This window comes from Meles meles, chromosome 8, assembly GCF_922984935.1.
Source record: "Meles meles chromosome 8, mMelMel3.1 paternal haplotype, whole genome shotgun sequence".
Classification (NCBI taxonomy): Eukaryota; Metazoa; Chordata; class Mammalia; order Carnivora; family Mustelidae; genus Meles; species Meles meles.
The window spans coordinates 49,492,976-49,513,771 of record NC_060073.1 but is presented as its reverse complement, the minus strand read 5'-3'; the positions used below and the strand labels follow the sequence as shown (position 1 = coordinate 49,513,771).

Genomic DNA, 20,796 nt, shown 5'->3' with positions numbered 1-20,796 from the left:
TTTCCTAGCGGCCGGGCCCTGTAATAAGTGGCAAACTCTTACTCAAGGGAAAAGCCTGGATTAGATACACTCAGCATCGCGCTGTGACCCTTCTGTGAACTCAGGAGTCTTGTAAAAATCATTTTCTTTTCCCCAGAAGGGTGAATGGAAGTGATCTTGTTTTTTTTCCAGGACCATTTGCATGTAAAATACTTTGTCTCATTGGCAGAGTTGACATCTTGGTTTTTGGTTTGAAAAATGAAGTGACAGCTCAGAAGACGCTCTAGTGATGTGTAGATAGAAGTTGCTTGGTTCAAAGTTGTCAGAGGCTGCTAGCTGGTTTGGGAATAATGCTTTTGCAGGCTGTGATGCTGCGATGTAAAGTGAGTTCTGTGTTTCTGAGTTACCTTCTAGTGTAAAAAGAACTTTCTTGCTGAGTGTTACCCAGCTTAACACAAAGGAGTGAGAAGCAGCGAAACACAGTCCCAGAATGTTTTTCCTGGTTTGGTTATTTTGGTAAACCACCGTCTGCGTAGTATATAGCTGGTAGCAAATCATGAAATCCTGGCTTGGAAAGCCCTTAATTACCCTTCTAACTTTTTCCTGCTATAGTCCTGGTATGGGCTCTCTAGCTAGGACTAAACAGCTCAGAGTTTCTGAAGCTCCTGACCTACCAGGTGTGCTCAGCCCACCTTTGCTAACTCTTTAGAAAAGTTTGTGATAAAAATACAGAATTTGTCTCCACTTAGAGAGAGAGAATATCTCTGGAGCCAGAAGAATGAATCTGATCGTAGCCCTTCACTTTTTTTTTTTTTTTCCAAGTGGATTAGCCTGTTTCCTGGAGTCTTCCTTCACCAGAACAAACATCCTCTGTTCTTATAGTTGGTCCTCATGGGCATGATTTTATGGCTTGCTGGCATCCTATCCCTTCAGTTTCATTTGGGAGCCCTGCAAGGGACAAGGTCAGCTCAGTTGGGATTTGGAAAATACCGTCATGAAGGCTCCATTTTCAGAGGTGAGGGCAAGGGTAAGCAAAGCCAGAAGGGATGGTAAGGAACCTAGGGCCTAGCGACAGACCAGTGGAGGCTTTTACCGGAAGGGACAAGAGGAGCCAAGGGGAACCCACAGAGAGCTGCAACTGTGGAAGGGGGAGGGTGCCTGACGGAACGGTGGCTGTAGAGAGACACAGTGGCCGGCAGTGATGGGGAGGTGGAACGGGGAGACAGTGGCACAAGAGAGACTGTGTCTTCTCTCTTCTTGCCCTTGATTCTCTTGTTGACTGGACCCAGGGGGAAGGAATGTGGACAGGGCAACCTGTAGGGGTCAGCTCCCTCAGGGCACAGAGCAGTGCAGCGATCATGGTGGGGAGCGCAGGAAGCGAAGATAACTAGCAGACCCTTCCAAAGTGAGCGGCTCAGAAACCCACATAGCCTCATAGTCTAGTCCAGCTCACCCAGGTTAGAACCCGGCCGGCCCCTCCTTTGTTCTAGCCCAGACACCAGGTTCTAGTATTGCTTCTCCTTATTCTGTTGCCCACCTCACACTGTTAGCTCGTACTGAGCTGGCTACCAGCTCAGTTAAAAACAGTCTCATATTTGTGGCTTCTGAACCGTTCCCTTCCCTGTCTCAGATTTACTCTGTTGGGTTTTTGAAATAGGTGCAAGATCGGGGCGCCTGGGTGGCTCAGTGGGTTAAAGCCTCTGCCTTCAGCTCGGGTCATGATCCCAGGGTCCTGGGATCGAGCCCCGCATCAGGCTCTCTGCTCTGCCGGGAGCCTGCTTTTCCCTCCCTCTCTCTCTCTGCCTACTTGTGATCTCTATCTGTTAAATAAATAAATAAATAAATCTTAAAAAAAAAAAAAAAGAAATAGGTGCAAGATCTTACTCTTGCTATCCTTAACTGTTAAGTCCTGACTCTTGTCATTCAGCCTATGAACTAATGCAGGTGATATAAGTGGTGAGTTTGCTTCTTCTACAGGGCCCACCACCGCTCAGCCCCAACTGCTCGCCGCTGTGGGTGGCAGTTCTGTGAGCGCAAAGAAGGCAGCTGGGTTGGTCTGAAATGACCGGCTCTCGGTGTGTATGTGTGCTGGGTCTCAGTGATCAGTGCTTTCCCTGTCCAGGGCCCACCATCCATCACTTCAGTACGAGTACGCCTAGATCTTGCTCTGGATCCTGCAAAAACTCACAGCTCTGTGCTTTGCAGAAACAGCTTTCTCCTACTTCTCCCCTACTAGTGTTCTAGAACATGATTCCTCAAGGTCACTAGCGTGACCTTGAGCATTGAGTTCTCCTGGGCCACGGACTGCCATTCATTCACTTGACACCTGTTGTGTCCCACTGTAAGGACACTAAGATTGGAAAGACATAATACATGTAAGAATATCTTTTTACAAATGCCTGCTACATACATCATAGAATGACTTATAAGTCTAGAATGCTTTAAAAGTAGTCATCACTCCTGTGTTTTCAATAAGAAAATAATAACTTTAGAAAGAAAAAATAGAGGTTAAAAGCATGGTCTTTGGGACCAGACACTCTTGGGTTTGATTTCTGGTCCAACCCCTTATTTATTGCTATGACTTAGGACAACTTCCTAATCTCTCGAAGCCTCTGTTTCTTCATCTATAAAATGGGAATAAAGCATGTAATATGCATAGCATGGTATGAATAATGAATGGTTGCTATTAAAATCGATAGCTCAATTTGACATAGTCTTTAAAATTTGGAATAGTCTTTTTGTTATGGACTCTGGAAGAGTCTACAGATTCTGCAGTTAGCCTAGGAGCTCATGCCTATGAAGCTCTTATAACCCAGCTTTGGTCCCTTTGGAAATTAGGGATTTTTCCTTGTACATCAGATACTCCTGTTTCTATTCTATCGTATCTGAGCATTTTTTAGAAGATTTTATTTATCCATTAGAGAGAATGCGACGAGTGTGAGCATTTGTGCACAAGCAGGGAGAGGGGCAGAGGGAGAGACTCTGGAGCAGACTTGCGCTGACTGCGGAGCCCCAGGTGGGGCCGGATTACAGCAGGGAGAGATGGCGACTAGAGCCGAAATCCAGAGTCAGATGCTTAACCAACTGAGCCACCCAGGCGCCCCCTATTTCAGCATTTTAGCATATCTGGGCCCATTGTCAGGAGTTGTAGTTAAGTGGCTTTTGTTCTGTGGATCTTCTCTTTCGTGGTTCCAGCTCTCCTTTATGCTATACGCAGCCCTCTGGTATAGGTCCTGAGACCAGCCTTCCAGAGTCCTTTGCCCCAAAGGGTCACCTTTCATCTTTCTCCAGATCTGTCCTCAAGACTTGCTCTTTCCAGGGACACCATCTGGAATTGTATTTCCCAGTTGGAAGTGCCCTCAGCTGGGTCAGCAGCAATGATTATTCCTATTACTTACCCATTTATTTATTATCCCTTAGAGTTTGACGTTTTGTCTGGTGCCCAAAGTATCCAATAAGGGCTTTAACTTAATAATTTTAAAAGAACACTGGGACTTACCACCGTGGTTCTCATTGCCCTTCCAGTGTAACTGGGGAAGATTCCCCAAACTCTGCAACATATTAATGGTTTCAGGAGTGGGGGGAACCCTGAGCCCTGCTGAGCAATTCTCTTTTCCCTGAGTCGGTGTACGTTCTCATTTTCCAAAGTGCCGCCTCAAACCCTCACCACCCAAGCTCTTCCCCACACCTTGAAATAGAAAACTGAGGCCCAAGTATGAACTTGTTCATTTTCCCTTTGCTCCCCTGGATCTACACCTCCTCTTACGCTCCTTGCCTGCCTTAGTCCCTTACAAAGAAGTCCCTTGTCCCCTTGTTTGTGAGGCCATTCATTTCTGCCCCCTCCCAGACTTGGCTTAGCTGGATTCCTTTGCTCTCATACCCTCCGTCTCTTCCATGCCGCTCTACCCCCTAACATTCTGCAAATATGCTCAAATCTTTTCCATTTGAAGAAAATCTCCTGGCACTGGTTTCTTCTCAAGGTACTCGACTGCAGGTCTTTAAAGAGTTGCCTTAATGGCTTTCCCTCACTTTTCTCCTAGTCACTTCTTTTTTTTTTTTTTTTTTTAATATTCTATTTATTTACATGACAGAGAGAAAGGGATCACAAGTAGGCAGAGAGGCAGACAGAGAGAGAGGAGGAAGCAGGCTCCCTGCTGAGCAGAGAGTCCGACGCAGGGCTCGAACCCAGGACTCTGGGATCACAACCCGAGCGGAAGGCAGAGGCTTTAACCCACTGAGCCACCCAGGTGCCCCACTCCTAGTTACTTCTTGACCCGCTAGCCTCATTCTTTCAGTAATCATTTACTGAGTGCTTACCGTGGACTAGATTGTGCTGGGATATGGCCCAGAAAAACAAAAAACAAAAACAAAAAAACCCCACAAAATTCTCTGCCCTCATGGAGCTTATATTCTATTAGTGGAGACAGATAATAAATAAGATCAATTGGTAGATTGTGCGCGTTGTATTAGAGTAGTGACAGGGGCTTTAGAGCAAAATAAAGCAGGACAAAGGAACACAGAGTGTTGACGGTTGAGAGATGGTTGGCACTGTAAAATGGGATGGCTGGAAAAGACCTCTGTGAGAAGGGTATTTGTGAGAAATCTGAGGGAGGAGAGGGAGAGAGGCATGTGTACGTCTCGGAGAAGAGCACTCCAGGCAGAGGGAATGGCAAATGCAAAGGTCCTGAGGCAGGAGTGGATCTGATATGTGGAGGGCCAGTGAGGAGGTTGCTGTGACTGGAGGAGAGTGTGAGACAGTTGTGGAAGGTGGTGAGGTCTCAGGGGTTAGAAGGAGGGTAGGGGTGGGTTGTGTGGGGCCCTGGAGGCCATCGTATGCCTGGAGACTTTACTCAGTGAGATGGAAAAGTTTCAGGGGGGTTGCGTAGAGGAATAACATGACTGCACTTGTGTTTCAGTAGGATTGCTCTGATGTGGTGCTGCGTGACCATGGGGGCCGAGCTGGAAGCAGGGACATGAGCTAGGAGGTGGGGGAGTGCGGTGAGGGCCTGGAGTGGAGGGGTGGGCGCGGAATCCTGAGTGTAGTTTGAAGATGTGCGGTGGGTAGGATTCACTGAGTGGTTGGATGGAAGATGAGAGGAGAATCGAGGTGACTTCAGGGATCCGGATTTGAACAGTGGAGAGAGAGAGCTGACTCACTGAGCTGGAGCAGTTGCAGGGGGAGCTGTTTTGGGGAGAAAGAGGGTGGGACCTGTTGAAGAGAGGGGCTGCTGGACTTTGCAGCGGCCATGTTGAATTCACAGTTGGTTCCGGGAGCCCGGCTTGGGGTGGGGGGTGGTGGTGTCTGGGCTGGGAAGAAGAAGAGGCCCAGGGCCTGTGTCCTGAGGCTTTCGAGCATCAAGGACCCATGGAGAGAGGCTGAGCAGGAGTGGCTGTGGGATGGAGGAAAGTGGGAGCGCATTCGCCTGTTCCCACAGTTCAAGCTTCACAGGCTGAGGGCTCCCAGGGCCCACGGTCTCTTTTTCCATCCCCGTTCCACTTGGGCTTTTGTTGACAGTTGATATTTCTTCATCTCTTTTCCTCAAAACATCTCCCTTGACCTTATTCTCACTGAAATTGTTCCCTGTGTCTCTGACTAGTCTTTCTCAGACTCCTCAAGTTTTTCGTGCCTGTTTACCCTCTCACACCATTTTCTGGGGCTCTGACTTTCCCAGCTTTGTTCTTTGTTTTGGGGTATTCTTTTTTTTTCCCTCTCCCATGGATTATCTCACTGACTCCCAGGGCTTCAACGACTCTGCCCATTGATGCTTCTCAAATCGACGTCTGAAGTCCAGATCTTTCACATGAAGGGCAGACACCACTCTCCCCTATCTCCTGGGTCTTTCATGGGACCCTCCAACTCCACATGCCCTCGAGGACACTATTACCCATGCTACTTGCCCTAGTCTGCTTCTCTCTTTCCACCATCCCACCAGGTGCCCGAAGCTGTGGGTTCCCTTCCTCTCAGCAACCTCCTCTTAAAGGGCAAATAGCAAATATTGCAAACCTCGCTGCCCCCCACCCCCAGCCTGTCCTGGGTTTGGCCCTTGTTACCATAGACGGGAGGTGAAGGAGCATGTGTGGCTGTGCTCCAGCTGGACTCTGACATTTGAATTTCATGTAATTTTCATGTGTCACAAAATGTTCTTTTTCGGTCCTTTTAAAACTTGAAGCTGCGGCCCTGGCCAGTGGTCCCCCACCCCACCCCACCCCACTTCCCGCCTTGGGTCCAGCCCCAGAAGTGCTGTTTGTCTCCTTTGAGATTGTTTCTTTTCTTTTCTTTTTTCTTCTTCTTTTTTTTAAATTTTACCATTTTTTATTTTCCACCTGAAATGTTGCAGTATCCACCCCATTTGGGTCTTCCTGTCTCTGGTCCTTTTCGGTTCAATCCACCTTCATCCTTTGGCCAATATTTGGTTGTTGTTTGTTAACACCAAGATCACACCCCCCTCGGGGCGTTCATGATCTCCCCAGCTGCTCCTTAGTCACCCTTCTGGTCTTGCCTCTGTTTCCCTTTCAGGAAGCCTCCATTTTTAGCCGCACCCATCCATTCTTTATTCCCCAAACACATCACATCCTTTCACATGTGTTCACCTCTATATGTGCTCTTCCATATTTCTGGAATGATCTTCGTCCTTTCCTTATACAACAAACTCCTATTCAGTCATTAAAACCCAGTTCAGATAGCCCCTTCTGCTGAATGTCTTCCTCAGCAACCCCGGGGAAGTGAGTGCTTCCTTCTCTATAGTCCCACACCCCCTTGTCTGTGGCTCTTTTGTGGCACTGGCCACGTTGCCCTGTGGCCCTCTGTGGTTGTGCGTGTCACAGGCCATGCTGAGGGCTGGCCCCCCTCCTGTAGGCCCCCTGCCTGGCATAATATTTAACACATGATGATACTGGAGTTTCCATGCGATGAGTTTCCCCATATTTACCTTGGTGAAAATAGTCCCCCCACTAACGGGTTGTGTAATCGTAGGCCTCTTCCTCTCTGCCCACTTCTCACATCAGCGGATTAGGCTGCATAACCTCTCAGGGCCCTTGCAGCTCTGGTATTCTATAATTTCTGAGCTCTTATTTCACCAGGCTTCTCTCAAATTCAGTTTTATTGTCTGTGTAGGGTGGTCTGGGAATGACATCATCACAAAGACCTCTTTCTTTCCTCTGCTAATGAAGGCACCTCTGTGTCGGGAGGAGGAGATGGGAACGAGGATAAGCGGGCCCTGGCCCAAGGACACCTCCATATTAGGAATCGTTGTCTCATGGAATATCTCTATTTGGTTAACAAGCACAGTTCGTAATTATGTTTTAGCCATTAGTGCAGAAGAGATGAAATCCTCATGTAAACATGTGTAAGCATCTAAGATCACTAGTCACTGTCATGGAAAAAAGAACACGTTTGGGAGACAACAATGTCTGTATTTCTGTATACAACAATTTCTGTAATTAAAACAACTTTTTAAGAATAAAATACTTCAGAAAGGGTAAAAATATACCGTTAAGTGTTCAGTGCGTTCTGCATCCTGAAATCAGGAAGAAATCCCTAGGAAGGTTTTGTCTGACCACTGGAGCCCCCAGGACAGGGAGACCTCATCTTGCTTGGGCCCTGGACCTCCTCCCTTCCCCTCTCTTCCCTGTGGTCTCTGAGAGGGCAGGGGTTCTGTCCGTCCTGCTCACATTTGCACGGCATGTGTCTTTCCTGGCTTCAGGTACTTAACAGTCACCCTACAAAATGGCGAACTAATTTCCTGAATTAGTGGGCATCTGATTCCTCCTGAGGGTGTCCCCAGCTTATTTCAAACTCTGCCCAAGCTTGAATGACAGTTTTGGTCCCCTGCTTTCATTCCACCAGGAATCTCTTTATCCTTTGTGGAAGGACATTGTCATTTAGCCCTGATCTTGGACAAGCATGCTAAGGCCCTCAAGACCAGAAGTTTTGGGCCCTAGAATCTCTGGGCAGTGATGGGGCAGCCGGGGTGTTGGCCTGCTGGTCAAGGGTAGAGACCCATCTGAGTGTGTAGAGGCCAGTGTTCTTTGTTTTCATCCAGAAAAGCTTGCTCTGTGAAAATGGCATTGCACAATTACCTGACGAAGCTTAAATGATGGAGGGCTGAGCTGAAACAGCCTCTGGGCAAGGTTTGGGGGAGACAAAAGAAATGTGCAGACTGGAACTGTGAGAGATTCAAACTTCCTGTAATTCCCCAGAGCCTGCTGGTCGACCTCCCCTGCCCGCCCATCCCCTCCTGCCCTTCTCAGCCTTGCCAAACCAGGGAAATCCAAACGCCAGCCAGAGCAGGGCCACCCTCATGACTCCTTAATGAGAGAGCTCCACCCCTGCCATGCTCCCCACTCTGACCCACTCAGAAAAAGGACCTCCTAAAGGGAGAGACTAGCTGGAGGCCCAAGCAGCGAATTGTAGCTGCTGCTTCTGCGCGCTGGCCTGGGACACACGTTTGCAGGGGGTGCAGATCGCCATAGGACTTGCCGAAAGTCTGGTTCCACTAGCAGTTACTAAGTGGTAATTCTGTTTGCTGGGAACACGCCAGCCTGCCAGAGCCTTAGAAAACCTGTCTTTGTGGCTAGAGACCTTGTGTTCCCTTCAAACGAGCCTTAGGGAGAAGTTAGGCCAGGGACAGAAGAAGCAGTGAACTTAATCAGTGGAAACAAAAGTACTCTTCACTCCCGCATACTCTTTTAGGGGAAGGAAGAAGGAACCAAATTGCTTAGCATCTAATTTTTTTCCCCATTATAAAATTAACCCATGCTTTGGGGATTTATGGGAAAATAGAAAATGGACATGTGAGTTCCACCGCCCAAAAGCAGTCACTATTAGAACTTTGATTTACCTCTGTCTGGTTCTTTTTCTTCCTTATAACTTTTTTCTTTTTAATAATTGTAAGTATACCATGTATATTACATAGATCTCTGTATCTCTGTTTTTCGTTTATTGTATCAATATATTTTGTGTTGCATATCTTATAAACATACTTTTTATGGGTGCATAATATTCATTGAGTGAATGTGCTCTTGTTCATTTACGCATTTCTTTTGGTCCTCTTTTATTTTTTTCTAGAAATAATCCTACTGGGTGCCTGGGTGGCTCAGTGGGATAAGCCGCTGCCTTCAGCTCAGGTCATGATCTCAGGATCCTGGGATCGAGTCACACATCGGGCTCTCTGCTTGACGGAGAGCCTGCTTCCCTTCCTCTCTCTCTGCCTGCCTCTCTTGTGATTTCTCTCTGTCAAATAAATAAATAAAATCTTTAAAAAAAAATTAAAAAAAAAAAGAAATAATCCTACCTAAAACTTTTTTAAAAATGAAGAATAATTTTCTTTGGAGCCCCAGAAGTACAGTTGTAGGGTCAAAGGGTGACCTTTGGCTTACTTAACCCTGATAGTTTATCACTGATAACCAAAGAGAGATTCCTGCTTTGAGTCTGGGGGGTCTTCCCCTTAGGCTGTTTGAAAGTCAAACCAACAGTGTTATTGCGAAAGTTTCTGTGTGCTCCTGGCCAGCAGGACCAGGTCCCTGAGTTGCAGGATGGGGTAGGATGGGAGGGGGAATGGGTCAGGGGAGTACAGATTTCCCTCCCAGTCAGTAACATGTTCATAGTGAGCTCTGGGATAGGCAGATCTTTATCAGAACATTCTCTTGGGGCCATCCTTCATCCACATGTGGCCCAGTGTATCATCCCAAGTGTCTGCTCTTCTAACATGGTCCAAGGTTCCTTGGGAATGGTCATCCTTGAAGTTGCCCTGAGAGTCCCAGTGCGCCCCCCCCCCCCCACCCTGAGTTCTCACTCCTTCATGTGAGATCCAATGAAGCCTGGGTCAAGAAGTCCCTCCTTGTCTTCACCTCTCCCTCCCTACCTCCCAACTGCTGAATTCCTGGACTTGTCTCATCCCTGGTAGCCACAAATGGGAAGTCATGACAAGACTGTGAGCTAAGGGCTCCAGGCGACAAATTAAGATTGCCAGGGTTGAGGGCTCCTTAGGACACATGATGCTTGCAAGCTGGGTCTTGAAGCTGGAGGAAGAAACCCCTCCCTGCCCCAGGCTGACAAAAGAAGGGATAGGGTTCGGGAGCTTTCAGAGTTTCCGATGGATTTTGACAAGAGCCAAGAGCCGGCTGGGCCGATGCCTTCAGGGCTCAGTTTCCTCAACCTGCATTAGCAGTCAGCAGTCAGGTGTCTCATTTCATCGGCTAAGAGTGGATCTGAGCCAGTTGGAGCATGTAATGATCACACCCAGCACCCCAGGGAGTGTTTCTGGGGAGTCGCTTGTGGAGGCGGACTCCCTCCCTGGGCAGGGTGTGTCAGAGCCTTTCTTTCAGCCTTGAACTCTACTCCATTCCCTTCACTCATTCCCTTATCTCTTTTAAAATCCAGAGGGCCCTCCCCTTCTCTATTCTCCTAAAAACCCAGTCGGACCCTGAGGAGCCATGAACGCCGTGGGTCCCCTGGGAATAATGTTGATGTGGGACTACAAAAAAAAATGAGGCCACCGGCCTCTTTCTGTTCCCTCAGTGACACAAATCCAGGCTGCAGGGCTCCCCAAAACACCAGGGTGCGCCACGGGGCGGGCTCTGGGCTTAGTTCTTCCAGGGATATATGCATCGGTAGAACCCTTCATCTGCCAGTTGTAGTATGACCTTGACTTTTCAACCCGAAGCGATTCTTCCTAAAGCAGATTTTGGCTTAGCCAACAGGGCTTTGGCAGTAGGGTGGGCTGGGAGCCCCTGTGGAGAGACACAGAGAGGGGTTCAGGAAGAGGGTCTGTGGTCCCAATCTCCCAGTTAAGGGGATGGGGCATTCCGGGTTTGTTGGAGGTGACTGGGTCCTGAGGTTCTTGGCATCTGTTGAGTGCCTGAGTTCTGAATCTGAAGGGCTTATTCAAGTCCAGGGTGGGGTTTCAGATTCAGGGGCTTGGAGGCTGACTCTGGCAGAACTCAGCAGGCAAGTCAGGGCCCTAGCTGAGTCGGTGAGGGGCGGGGGCAGGCTACAGGCGCAGTTTGGACTCTGGAATCCTTGGCCCCACAGGCGGAGGGAGGTGAGGAGTGTGCCAACGCTCACACAGGAGCCCTGGGTCTTGCCTCACTCATTGCCCCCACTCCCCTACACTCCAGGTTTGGAGATCAACTTTCCTTTTAGTGGAGAGCGGTTTTCCTATAAGCCTGAGCTGTCCCTGACTCCCAGCCCTCGTGGGGCTCACCTGTAGGCGACAGGTAGTTACCAGTGACAGCTGGGAGAAGCAGGGGCAGCAGGAACGCACAGTTGCAATGCTATCTGCAAAACACGAAAGGAGGGTAACACAGTTCCATTTAAAAGCAACCCAGGACACAGGCAAGTGCTGAAATAGCCCTTTGCAAGGAGAAGCAGGTGCGTCTTGGCTGACAGTGGCAAGGCTCCTGCTGGTGGACTCAGTAGCCCCGCCAGCACACGTCCAAGGGCCTGGGGAACAGAACGATCCCTCCGCCTGCTTTTCCTCCACGCCTGTCATTATGGTAAATTGCAAGGCTCCCACAATGACTACAGAGCGGCAGATCGATCTGTTCCTTGTGGTTGTCGCTGTGCTCCCCGCGCCGGGGTGATGGGCACCCAGATTTCACACCTTGTAATGGCCCTGCCAGGGGTGGATGTTCGCACAATTGGGACCTGACACTTCAATAAATCGGAGACATTCTGCCGTGGAGATCAAAGTTCAGAATTGCTTAAATTGGTGTTGGAGCAGGTGGGAAACAGGAGTCCAGAGCCATGAATTGGATGGGTAGCAATTGTCGTTCAATTTGTAAGGCCTGAGTGTCAGCTTTTCAAATGATATGACATCAATTTAAGTGATTTTGGGCTCCCAGCTCCGTAGCCTATTTAGTATGACTGGGATTTATGGTCTAGCTTACGGTCTTCAAGAGGGAGGGCTGGGGGGACCAACCCGGTTTGTATCTCTTGGGTCAGACGGTTGTGTTTGGTGGGGGGGGGGGGGGTTGGCATCATTGGGTTGTCAGTGTTGGTGGGAGTGCGGCTAACCATCTCACCTCCTGCCTGGGTGTGTTGGTAACCCCCCACACCCCGTTTGCAGCTGTGACCTCTCTCCTGAGCTCTAGGCTCACAGAGGTGAAGCCGCATTTTAACACAGGCCATGGCGTTCTCAAAGGCTTCAGATGGGGGGGGGTGCTCTGCTTTCTGGTGGCAGTTCAAGTTTGGAGGAGTGGTGGTTTGAGCTCTATGAAGGAATGGGTACTGAGGTATAGTTCACCCATTTGAACAGTGTAACTCTGGTTTTTAGTATATTCACAGTTGTGCAACCACGGACGCAATTCTAGCATATTTTCGTCACCCCAGAAAGAGATCTTGTACCTATTAGCAGTCACCCCACCTTCCATCCCGATTCCCTTAAGCCCCCTCCCCCCAGGAGCCACTAATCTATATGCTGTCTCCAGACTTGCCTATTTTGGACATTCCATATAAATGGAATCATATAATCAATACGTGTTCTTTTGCAACTGGCTTTTTTCACTTAGGGTAGTATTTTCTTCCCCTTTTTTTTTTTTTTAGGATTTTATTTGTCAGAGAGCATGCGTGCGTGCAGACAGTGGGGGAGGGGCAGGTAGAGGGAGAAGCAGGCTCCCCGCTGAGCCAGGAGCCCGATGTAGGGCTGGATCCCAGGACCCTGGGATCATGACCTGAGCCGAAGGCAGATGATTAATTGACTGAGCCCCTCAGGCATCCCCTTAGGGTAGTATCTTCAAGGTTCATCCCTGTCGTAGCCTGTATCAATACTCTGTTCCTTTCCATGGCTGAAAAGTAGTCCGTTTGATGGATAATACCATGTTTTGTTTATCCATTCATCCGTTAATGGCCATTTTGATAGTTTGCACTTTTTGCTGGAATGAAGACTGTAGCTATCAATTTTCATGTACAAGTTTTTGTGTGAACATATGTTTTCATTTCTCTCGAGTACAAGAGAATATGTTTAGCATTTTAAAGAACTGCCAGGCTCTTTTCCAAAGGGGCTGTGCCATTGACCATTCCCCCGATCAGGGCAGGAGGGGGCCAGCGTCCCCACAACCCCACCAGCACTTGTCACTGTCTTTCCTTTTTGATGGTTGCCATTGCGGTGGTGTGAAGTGTAGCTCACCGTGGTTCTTGTTTGCATTTCCCTGAAACGTCATGAGGTTGATCATCTTTTCATGTGCTTTTTGGACATTTGGAGATCTTCTTGGGTGCCCAGGTTTTCAGGTCTGTAGAGTTCAGTGCACATCTCCTCAGTCGTAAGCATGAAGAGGGCTCTGGCTGCTTACCCAGAAAGGTACACGCCCAGAAAGTCTCATCCTCCCATGTTTTGTTTTTTCATGTTGGCGGGAGTGCCAGAGACTTGCCGCATCCTGTATGAGGTGCAATTCATCTTACAGAATGACTGTATTCCTGAAATATTTCCTGTTAAGCAAATGATCATAATCCTGTTATACCACTGGCTGTCATTATTAAATTGGAAATTGATTAGAATAAAACTTTAGGCCCAGATTGTAAATGTGGGAAATTCCTGATGGTATACTATTACATTTCAAATAATCATACTAAAAACAATGACAATACCATCAGGGTGTCAGGAGCAAGCACCTATGATGCTGTGTGGGCCAGACAAAGTAGTACATGCTTCAGATACATTAAGGTTTGACCTTCCTAACAATCCTATGAAATAGGTATTAATAGCAGCTTTGTCCCTTTACAAATGGGGAAAGTGAAGGACAGGGAGGCCTGGTAACTTGCCCAAGGTTAAGGCTCATGTACTGGTTAAGGTAACATTAGCTGCTATAACAGATAAGCCCCCAGATTCTCAGAAGTTTAACATAATAAAAGCTTATTTCTTGCTTATAGCAGAATCCCGTGGCATCATTCTTTTTTTTTTTCTTTTTTTAAGTCATCTCTACACTGAGTCCAGGGCTTGAACTCCCAAGCCCAAGATCAGGCGTCATATGCTCTGCTAACTGAGCCAGCCGGTGCCCACCTCCAGCCCTCTTGATTGGATTGCCTTCCACATGGTCATTCAGGGATCTAGGTGCCTTTCATCTTACTGCTCTTCTTTCTTCGAGGTTCTTTGAGTCTTCACCAATCCTGGGGGCCTGGTGAGAAAGAGAGCAATACTTCAGTGGGAGGTACTGACCTGGCAAGCATAGGCTTGATGCATATCACTTGCGCCCACTTAACCACTGGCCAGAGCTCAGTTTTGTGGCTGCACATGAGTGCAAAGAGGCAAAGAAACATAGTTGTCTGCCCAGCAGGAAAGGAAATGAGTTCTGGCAAATACATGCGTTATTTTGCCATCGCTGGCAAGTGGAAGATGTAGGATTTGAACCTGGGCAGTCTGGCTCCAGAGACTTGCTCTTAACCAGAATGTTCTACCACCTTATGGTAAACAACAGCTCAAAGTCTGAGAAGAGTGTGGAGAGTTAAACCATTTTTTACTCCACGTCCTTCCACTCTGGATGCTGTGCTTGGGAATTCTATCAAATTCTATCAAAGTCATTGTCTTTCAATGCCGGTCTCTGTGCTCTACATTTTACATGGTCTGTTTCATTGAATCCTCACATATGCCCACATGAGTTATGGGGACTATGATTATTCCCATTCTCCATTCTCCGGATAGTACTAATGGAGGAGACTAATGCCCAGGACTGGGGTATGCTTCCCGGTGGAAGTAAGTGGCATGTCTGGTCTTCTCACGCCTTCACACGAAACCACCAACCACGGTGGAGTTTGAAGGGAAGGTGAGAAAGCCCCTGCCACCAAACCCCAGCTAGAACCTTGTTTGGATCCTGCTCTAGAAAGGTCAGCTTCTACAAGGGATTTGTGGGACAATTGGGAAAAAGCAACCACTCACTAGAGATTTGATGACATAAAGGAATCATTATTAACTTGTGGGGTGTGAGAACGGCATCGTAGTCATGTTAAAAAAGAAGGGAGTCCTTGCCTTTTCCAGGTGCCTATGGAAATGTGCAGGGGATGGCTCGATAAAATGTCTGGAGATTGTTTTGGGTAATGCAGTGCAGGGGTTGAGGTGTAGCTGGACCACAAGGGACCCCGGGTTGCTCATTGCTGCAGAACGATGATGAGTACATGGAGGTTGGCTGTACTGGCCTCTCACTTTGGTGTATATTTGAGATTTTCCGTAATAATTATAATAAAAAAGAAGACTTTAATGAGTGGGCTTTCTGTAGCGCCCTTGTTTGTAAATGAAGTTATGGGGGTGGGCTGAGAGCACAGAGCACATCTGTTAACAGTGGAGCAGCAGGGGCACCTCGGTGGCTCAGTTGGTTAGGAGTCTGCCACCAGGATTGAGCCCTGCACCAGGCTCCCTGCCCAGTGGGGAGTTTGCTTCTCCCTCTGACCTTTTGCCCTCTCATGCTCTCTCTCTCTCTCTCAAATAAAAATCTTTAAAGGAAAAAAAAGAACAGCTGAGCAACCGGCAAGGTTTCTAAAGCAGGCCTTTGGGTTGGGCAGGGGGCGGGGGAGGGGGGGGGACCCGTTTGGGTGCCATTGGCCCCGTGTTTGAAATCTGAGATTCTCCCAAAGGCAGTGTTTAGGGCCCAGGGAACTGAGCTCCTGAAGACGAGCCTGGGGCCTCCAAAAGGCAGATGCATGGGCTCCCTGGGTGAGGGGGATCCAGGCAGAGGGTGGGCTCTGCCCTGGCCGGGCAGCCTCCACACAGGCTAGCTGTGAAGCCTGCGACAGCTGTCTCGCTGAAAGACACTGCACGGCCCCGGGCCCCAGCTGCACTTTAATTAAACACTGAAAATCCATCAAAGACTCGGCCTTCTCAGTCGGCCAGTTCTCTGAGTCCCAGGTGAAGCCAGCTCTCGGCTGGCCGTGGGCCAGGAGGAAGGTGAGCTGCGGGCCCTCCCAAGTCCCTGCCTAAAATCAACAGCCAGGGCTCCACAGCCCAGCTTCTGACCTGATGCAAATTAAGCTTGGCATTTGGAGATGGTATTAAATGTCCTAAATCAATATTCTAGGGGCAGGATCAGAACAATTAAAAACCCTGGTTTCCTCCTCAGATCGTTGGCGTATATATGAACAGAATTGGTCCGTTCCCTTTTCAGACTCAGCAGGTCGAGAAGGAGGGAGGTCGGGCTGGTGGTGCTCTGAGCCTACTTTTTTCCGTGCTCAGCATCTTTTCCTACCTGGACACGTATGCAACATGCGTCAGCACACAAGGGCATTGGGATGTGATAAAACATTTAATCCCTGCAGGAACCCCGGGAGGGTCCGTCATCCCCACTTACACAGATGAGCAGACAGAGGCTCGGGTGAAGTGACTTGTTCAAGGTCTCTGCCACTAAGTGGTAGAGGAAGGATTTGAGTTGCTTTCTCCAAGCTCAAGTCCAGTGCTTTGCTCATGGTAACACAGCTGGCTTTTCTGCATAGTGTTGACTCTTCATGCATCAGTAATAATAATTAGTAACAGGGGCGCCTGGGTGGCTCAGTGGGTTAAAGCCTCTGCCTTCGGCTCAGGTCATGATCCCAGGGTCCTGGGACCGAGCCCCACATCAGGCTCTCTGCTCGGCGGGGAGCCTGCTTCCTTCTCTCTCTCTGCCTGCCTCTCTGCCTGCTTGTGATCTCTCTCTGCCAAATAAATAAATAATATCTTTTAAAAAAATTAAAAAAAAATAGTGACAATGAATTAACCATAACAAGAATAACTGTTTAATACTTTAGTTTCTCTAGTCTTAAAAGATGTTGGCAGTTTTTCTGGTTTGTCCATTTGTTCAACCAATGTTTATTGAGGGGCAGTCTGGCAAGGAAGTTTCTGGGCTCTGGAGTGCACCAGACTGGTTCCACCACATGCTGGCTGTGTGACGTGGGACAAGTTCATCATCCTCTCTGAGCTGGGGCTTCCTCATCTGTAAAATGGGATGGTACCCCTACCAGTCCCACACCACCCCCCCTGCCCCGCCCCTGCCATAGGGTTGTCATGGAGATGAAAGGAGTATGTGCTTGCAGAGTGTTTAAAGTAGGGCCTGGCTCTCTGTGGGTATTCTAGAAATCTGAGCCCCTGGCAGACACCGTCAAGGCTCTAGAGAAAGACCTCTATCTTTGTGCTCATGGAAATCACCTCTCGGGTTTAGCCAGTTAATATTTTTGCTCCGGGGCGCCTGGGTGGCTCAGTGGTTTAAGCCTCTGCCTTCAGCTCAGGTCATGATCTCAGGGTCCTGGGATCGAGCCCCACATCAGGCTCTCTGCTCAGTGGGGAGCCTGTTTCTCCCTCTCTCTCTGCCTGCCTCTCTGCCTACTTGTGACCTCTCTCTGTCAAATAAATAAATAAAATATTAAAAAAATATTTTTGCTCCTGTTTTCATTAAACGAGCTAAACATATTTATAGTGAAAAATTCAGAGGCCCGAAATATAAACTGAAAAGGAAAGGCTCCTTTCTGCTTTCCTGTAGTCAGGATTTAGATAGACTGTTGTAGCCTATAATAACAGTAATAATAATAATAACAGTATATGATAATGTAATAATTGTGCGTCAGGAATGTGCTGTTGTGCAAGCATACACACTTGCCTTCTCCTGTACAACTGGAGTGCCATGGTAAAGGGTGTTTGGTAGTTTATACTTTTCCTCTTACCTATTCATCCCTCTTGGGTACAGGCATACCTCGTTTTATTACACTTTGCTCTATCATACGTTGCGAATGTTGCATTTTTTTTTTTTTTTTTTCCAAATTGAAGGTTTGTGGCAACCCTGCGTCAGGCAAGTCTGTGGGTGCCATTTTTGCAACAACATTTACTCACTTCATGTCTCTGTGTCACAATTTGGTTATCCTTGTGATATTTCAAACTTTATCATTTGCTGCGGCGATCAGTGATCAGTGATTATGACGCGCGAGAAGCTCAGGTGACGGTTCAGCATTTTCTGGCAATAAAATATTTTTAGTTTAGGTATGTACATTTTTAAAGACGTAATGCTATCGCACATATAATTATTGATTGTAATATAGCGTAAACATAATTTTTATATGCACCGGGAAAACAAAAAATTCATTTTACTGACTCTGTAGTGATAATTGCTGTATTGCGGAGGTCTGGAACCAAACCTGCATTAGCTCCAAGGTATACACAGGTCTTTCGCATATGGATTCACCTCATTTTTAAAACAATTTTGTGCCTTGCCTGGGTGTGCCATAGTTAAATTTAACCATTTCTCTATCGGTGCACATTTAAGGTTTTTGTGGTGTTTCGCTGCTCTCAACGGTGCCACGTTGAGCATGCTGCAAACAAGAGCATCCTGTATCTGTTTGTCTGTATAGTAAGTTCTTAGAGATGGAATCGCTGAGTCAAAAATTTGTTAGGTCTAGATTTAAAAAAAAATTTTTAATTTCTTATGTTATGCCTAGATTTTGTTGGCTATTACCAAATTGCTTTTGAAAAGGGAAATGCTGGGGAAGAAAAATGCTACCCAAGCTTTAAAACTCCTCTTTCTTGTGGAGAATTCAGTTTTGAAAGAGAGGGTGGAAGTGAAAAGTCAACCTGATCTTTCATTTTACTGGGAGTGCTTTTCCTTGGCCACACATTTTTAGGCATCAAATTCTCAGGGCCCTGTCTTCAGTGCTTGGTACAGACAGAATGTTCTAGATTTTAAGGCAAAATCCTATGTGTGCTTAACTGTCTCTCCATACATGGGCCCCTGCTCCCCATTCTCTGAGGGAAGGAGTTCTGTTCTCTAACTTTCAGAATACATCGGCCTCACGCTTTTCTGGAAAGGTCTCTCTTTGCCGCAGAGGTCAAGACTTCGCAGTGGCGAAGAAAGTCCCACAAGAGCATCTTCAAGTGAGTATCTGAGGCCAGCGTCTTGCTAAGTGTCCACCAGCCTGGCCCAGGCCTTTTGGCCTCCTTGAATTCCTCCAGGCCCAGAAACAGCTGGGTGCCGCCGATGCCCTTCCTTCTGCCTCCAACAGACTGATTTCCTTTTAGGGATGACTGCTTCACCAACCCCCAGCCAACCAGGAGCAGAAAACCCAGTGACGAAGATAATAAATTATGTCCAGGGCCACGGGCAAGGAGGGGAGAGGAATGACTCATGAGCCCCTACATCCTCCTGGTACATTCCAAGAGCTGCCTTCCTCAGGGCTTAAATCACTCCCTGAGAGCAACACCCCGACCAGACCGTGGAGGAAGGCCAGCTGTTGTTTGCTGGCTGGGTGAGGGGGATGCAGCGAGGGCTCTGGCTGGAAGCAAGTCCTACTTTTTTTTTTTTTTTCCCTCTGCGCCCTATCTTTTGAAGGGGCTGGTGACCCTGGCTACCCCTGGGAAGCAGGCACAGGGCAGGTCTGCTCTCAAGGGGCTTGTGGTCTAGCCTCTAGGGACCCCTGTCCTCCTATGCCTAGCCCCGCGCCCTGGTCTGTCTCCCTCCAGACCTAATGGTGTGGTGACCCTGGGCGAGTCACTTCGTTTCTCTGAACCTCAGTTTCTCCCTGACAAAATGGCAAAGAAGAATTCAGTACCAATCTTTAGGGTTGTTCATAATTAAGGAGGTAATTCCTGTCCAGTGCTTAGCACAGAACCCAGTGCCCCCAAAAACCTTAATGATACTTGTGATCGGTACCCCTGCTACCCTCCTCTTGGCAATTTTGCAAATAAGAAATTAGGAAACGTGGTCTGGCTGTGGCTCTCACCCCTGCCCGTGGTCTGTAAAAATAATCGTGAACTTTAGGTGGAACTTACTGTGTTGTAGGGTTTTACGTATGTTGACTCATTTAATCCTGCCAAACCCTGTGAGTAGCTAAGTGATAGCTTCTGTTATCATCCCCATCTTACGCACGAAGGTACGGAGACACAGAGACATTGGACAGCTGACCCCTTGTTAGTCAGTAACGGAGCCAGGACTCGGACCCAGGTTGTCTGCTCCAACAGCTGCTTTCTTAACCACTGTATCGTTCAGCTTCTCAGTGTAGGTTTGTATGTTTCTGTAAGACCGTTTTCCGAAGATACAGCAGTTAAGTGATACTTTTTTCTGCTTTGTGCTTGCATTAAATAAAAGTTCATTTTCTCATAATAGCAACATAGCATTATAACACCAGAAAGCAAATAGACGAAGTCTTTGTCTATGGTACTATCACTTGACTGGTGGGCCAGATAAAGACTGGTTCTTTTTTCATTTTTTGTACTTTACGTATTGTCCTCCTGTGCATGACTGGTGCATAGCTCACGTAACCTGTACCTCTCAGGGTGACAGCCCTCAAGCTGGCCTGGGCCCTGTTGACCTACACAGCTCCTGGGAACTCGGATGTCACAGCAATAGCAGATCGCTAGAAGTTTCTCAGTTATTTTCTTGTCATGCGAAGTGACACACGGTTCACAGACTCATGCCGGTCTCTAAGCAGCACTGACTTAGACACTGTTTAGATTTTAGCATTTTTATTTTCCAGTATTTTTCTGGGGTTTTTTTTTTGTTTATTTATTTTTGGTCTGTATAGACATTTCTTTTGCTCACTACACTTCCCATGACAATGTTACTGTAAACTATTCTTGAGAATAATCTTTTTTTTTTTTAAAGGTTTTATGTATTTATTTGTCTCAGTGAGAGAGAGAGCACAGATGGGTAGTGGGGGGCGGCAGGCAGAGGGAGAAGCAGACTCCCCTCAGAGCAAGGAAGCTGATGTGGGACTTGATCCCAGGACCTGATCTCATGACCTGAGCCCAAGGCAGATGCTTAACTGACTGAGCCACCCAGGTGTCCCAATTCGAATATAATCTTTTTTTTTAAAAAAGATTTTGTTTACTTATTTGACACAGTGAGAGAGGGAACACAAGCAGGGGGAATGAGAGAGGG

At 47.7% G+C, this 20,796-nt stretch overlaps 1 protein-coding gene across 1 annotated transcript in view; it reads left to right on the top strand.

Annotated features, from left to right (window-relative positions):
• PARVA (parvin alpha) overlaps positions 1-20,796 on the top strand; it is a 171,388-nt gene that overhangs the window by 851 nt on the left and 149,741 nt on the right. The gene's annotated exons all lie outside the window — the stretch shown is intronic.